The sequence below is a fragment of the Hyaena hyaena genome, unplaced genomic scaffold (assembly GCF_003009895.1).
Source record: "Hyaena hyaena isolate Hyena2069 unplaced genomic scaffold, ASM300989v1 scaffold_91, whole genome shotgun sequence".
In the NCBI taxonomy this organism is placed as follows: domain Eukaryota; kingdom Metazoa; phylum Chordata; class Mammalia; order Carnivora; family Hyaenidae; genus Hyaena; species Hyaena hyaena.
This window is the reverse complement of record NW_024080725.1, coordinates 1827834-1832436: the sequence shown is the minus strand read 5'-3', so window position 1 is coordinate 1832436 and position 4603 is coordinate 1827834. Positions and strand designations below refer to the sequence as shown.

The window sequence follows — 4603 nt, the reverse complement described above, 5'->3', positions numbered from 1 at the left end:
ACTTGCACCCCACCTAACCCCTGGATGGCCCCCAACGGCCCTCCTTCAGACTCCTGAACTTATCGTCATCCCCAGAGATCTGCCTCACCCCCTGGCTCCCAGGCTCGCTCAGTGGGGCCCCGTGTTTATGCCCCAAGCAGGAGCAGAGGCTTCAGCACTGACCCCATCTTCCCCTTGACTCCCCGAGTCCAAGTCACCATGCCCCCATCACCTTCCTTTACCCCTCGATTTCTCTCGCGGATCCTCTTCTCTCTATGGGCATGTACCCCTCACCCCTGGACCAGGCCTGGAGGTCTCCTACCTGGACCCTCTTAATTGCTGTCTCTGCCTGCCTCCTTGTGCCTACCCAGATCTCTGTCCATCCCACACACCCCAGAGTGCCCTTTGTGAAGCTGCACTGTGCCTCGCCTCTGCTTGACAACCCCACCCCACCCCCATCCAGAGCTCCCCAGGGCTTTAGGTTTGAGTTTGAGCCCATCCACTTCACCTGGCCCACAAGGACATGCCTGACCAAGGCCTGCCTCCTCTGTGCCTCAACTGAACCACACCCCTCCTTCAGCCATTGTGCTCTTCTCTGTTATTGCATAACAAATTCCCACCAAACTTGGTAGCTAAAACAACAATAAACATTTATTACCTCACATGGTTTCTGAGGGACAGGAATTCAGGAGTGGCTCAGCTAGGCTGCTCTGGCTCAGGTCTGTTCCTTAGCTCCGGCCCAGGTGGCAGCAGGACTGCAGTCATCTGAAGGTGTGAGCGGGCCTGGGGCTTCCACATCCAATATGGCTCCCTCACGGGGAAGGCGGGGATGGAGGCAGTGGCCGCTGGGCACTGGGCACAGGCTGGGGGCGGGGCGAGGAGGGGGCTGGCCTCCCAGTGACAGGCTGGATTCAGCACCCTGACAACATCCTCTGCTTCGGGGAGGACCTACCACTTACTTGGGAGGTAAGAGTCAAGGGAAGGAGGCTCCCCCTCTTCCTGATGGGGCTGCTCCCAGGCTGCTCTCCACCAGGGTCTCATTTTTGACCACACAGACAGGCCCACAGCCTTTTAGGGCCACCATTAGGAAGCCACCAGGGCACAGAGGATCATTTCCAGCCCAATTCCAGCCACCATACCCTAGATGTCATTCTCCCTGTCTTCTGCTGTGGCCTTAGGCCAGTCCCCCCCACTCTGTGGATTCCTGAAAGGGTTGGACCAATGATCCAGATGTTTCCATTGGTTCTAAAATATAACTGTTGGATGGGACCTTTCCTTCCTTACCCTTCAGCCAGCCAGGGCCAGGCCCATCGGAGCTCTGTCGAGCCGCCCTGTTTCCCCTACTGTCCTCCCGCATCTCATTCTTCACCCTCTTGCCCCCAAGAGGCCGGAATGTGTTGTTCAGATCCCTGCTGCCACTGCTGTCAGGCGGGCCACTGCCTGATGGCCCCCGGTCGGGCCCAGCACAGTCCCAAGACGTGTGGTGAAGCCTGGAGTATTTTCCCAGAGACTTCACACATTTCAGAACCCAGCAGATTTGGAGAAACAGGAGCTGCTGTTCGCATCACCTCGTCGCCCCCCCATCCAGTCTCACTGGCGACCCCAGGTTGGCGTGGACGGTGAAGGCAGAGTGGCTCTGAGCACCCTCTACATGGCTGCAAGGCCCCCGCCCCCCCCCCCCCCCCACTGCCCTTGTTCAGCAACATGCCCACTCAGGTCCTTGTCTCATCTCTCCCGGTTTGCCAGGATCTATGTTGGGGGCCAGACATGTCCCCTGGGCTCCCTCAGCAGCCCGGAGTCTCCCCGAGCACCCCAGCCTCTGTCTCTGCCTCTCTCTCCACATGGCCACAGATCCAGCCCCTGGACTGTCTGTTGGGCCCACATCTTCTGCACCTCTCCTTAGATGCCAGGTACTGGGGTCCCACCTCTCCTTCCAGCCTCTGACCGGAGTCTGCCCCGCATCTGCACAGGCACAAAGAGTCCCCAGGGCACCCCCTGGATGGCAAACTGCTGCAAGCCGGTGTTCCGACTCCTAGAACCGAAATAAGCATTACCACCCTTATTTTACAGACGAGGAAACTCAGACAATACTTTATAAGCTAGAAATCAAACAGCAGCATACCAGCTGGAATGCACCCATGCAAGAGGAACCACAAGAGATCATCTGGCCCATTTGGGGGGCTGAACGTGGTAACGTGTGCTAGGAGCCCCCTAGGCCCCTCGGGGGTCTCTTTAGGCTGAGAGCAGCATCCTGATGGGACAGTGAGTGACGGAGGGACTGGGGCTCAGCGTTTGTTCCTGCATATGTCCCCTCTGCTCCTGGAGGGAAGAAGGGTGGGGAAGGGAGAGGAAGGAAGGGGAGGCCGTGGCCAGTGTGCATGGCCGTGTCTGAATGAGGGTGTCAGGGGTATGTGGAAATTCTGCTCTTTCCCTCCTGGAACACGCCCCTGGGAGGTGAAACGCTTATCCCAGGTCGTACTGACCCACACGGCAACCTTACAGGTCTCTGAGTCCAGTTCCAGACCCTTCAACCCGACGTTCCCACAGGGGAGGGCTCTGCTCCAAGCTATATGCATGAGTGAACTGTAGCTCAGAGATGCTTGGAATCCGGCCCAGGGTTACAGAGCTGATCAGGGGCAGAGCTGCCTGGCTCCAGAGCCCTCATCCTTCCCAGAGCGACTGGCCTCATGCAGGGCCTGCTCCCACCTGCCGCCATCTGCCTCCTGGCCTCACATTCAGCCTCCACCGCCCTGCCTGCCTTACCAAGCCGCCCCCTGCCTTTCCCAGTCATCTCAGTCTTCAAGCCCACCTCCTTCAGGAAGCTCTCCATGCCATTCATAACACGTATCAGACACGGACCCCGGCACACACATAATCCGTCCGCAGAGTACACATAGTCTGACACGATCTGCAGTTTCTCTGATTAAAGTATTGCCCTGAACTCTACGTATTGCCTGCAACAACAATGGGCATATAGCACATATGCAATAAATATTCTCTCTCTCAACTTGAATTAAATGTAGCTCCTTTCTTCTGCTATCTTCCTGCACCAGGGACTTCAGACCGAAGCCAGGGCAGATGTGGGGACAAGGAGTCGGCTTGGGGCTGCTGTCCCTTCCCTGGCAGATACCCATGGGCAGGCAGCCTGGGCCCAGGGATGGAGGGGTGGGTCCCAGGGGGTGAGGCCAGGGGAGGGGCGCCACATCCAAGGCGCAGGGCAGGAAGTCCCATGCCCAGGGAGTGTTCTGGAATATCTACCCTAGTGGTCCCACTACCTCCCAAATCTTACCTTCATCCTTTAGACAGAGTGCCTCCTATTCCACCGTTGTTACCAATGCGAATAAAAATGCATCAGTCCGCCAATCTGCCAATCTGACTGTCTCAAGAGTCTGCAAGCTCTGAATGTCACCTCTTCTGGGAAGCACACCCTGATTCCCAGGGAACTGGCCTCCCCTCACCCTCTGTCACCCTCTGTAAGTGCCTTCTTTCACATACTGGTCTGCAGTGTGTCGCACTCCCCACTCAGGGCCCTCGGGATGGCCCTCAGTAAACACTAAACATGATGGCGTCAACATGGTCACTCCTAGACACTCTGAGGCTTCAGGGAAGATGAGGGTGGGTGTCCAGGGGTGGGGATGAGTGGCTCGTCCTCTCAGCAATCCTCACCCAGCTTCGAGGCCTTGGGCAGGCTGCTTGCTCAGGAGGGGCCCCGTGTCCTCCGGACCTCAGCCTGGGCCTGGGGCCGTGCCCACCAGGGGTGCACAGGGGTGGACCTGGGCGGTGGGAGGGCCCAGCGTGGCGTGCAGAGCCTCCCTGGGTGCATGCTCCGGCAGGAAGCGGGTGGTGGACCCCGCCAGTTGGGTCTTCACAACCAATCAGGGCAGTTTCCATGCGGGGCCCTTCATAGCCTGGGATTCCACCCTATCGGTGGGCACTCGCATCCTGATGGGCTGTTCAGAGCCAGAGTTTTGGGTGGTTCTGTTTCGGGGCAGGAGGCCCCTCCCAGCGCCCCACCGAGCCGCTCCACCTGCTCCCAACGGAGCCCCGAAGAGCTCGGCAAGGGCTGGGCCAATGCTTTCCACAAACCACTGAGGGTTTTAACTGATTACTGGAGTAATTTGTATCCGTTATGGAAACATTGAGAAACACACAACAACACAATTAAAATAATTTAAAATAAATGTCACCTGTAATCCCGATTCCTCTAGCTACAGATGTGTACTTCTTCCATTCTGGAATACTTCCTTCCAGGCTTTTCTTTGCCTTTATAGTTAAAAAATAAATAAATAAAAAATAAAAAGGTGGATTCTGTTGAGCCCTGTTTTATATCTGCTGAGCTGGCGTGTAGGTCTATAGGCCACTCTGTCTCCAGACCATTAAAACCCCTCAGGTTTGCTAACAACACCCAGGGCACAGCCACACTACATGCCCTGATTTAGGGGACCCACCCCCCTATCGCTGGACACTGCAGTTGTTTCTAATTGTTTCCTTATTTGACACAGTCCCCTGTGGCTGTATTCTCATGATCCACCCCCCCAAGAGCAGATTAAGACTCCCCTGAGCCCTGGCAACCTTGGGTGCCCTCGCCCGCCCCTCCCCCCACCCTACAAGACGCAATAATAAA

General features: G+C 56.9%; 1 long non-coding RNA gene across 1 annotated transcript; it reads left to right on the top strand.

Annotated features, from left to right (window-relative positions):
* Nucleotides 1–693: 693 nt before the first annotated feature.
* Nucleotides 694–2945, top strand: LOC120233576. The gene is made up of 4 exons (XR_005528850.1): nucleotides 694–750; nucleotides 1831–1889; nucleotides 2050–2169; nucleotides 2482–2945. It is a non-coding gene; the product is annotated as an uncharacterized LOC120233576 (long non-coding RNA).
* Nucleotides 2946–4603: the final 1658 nt, after the last annotated feature.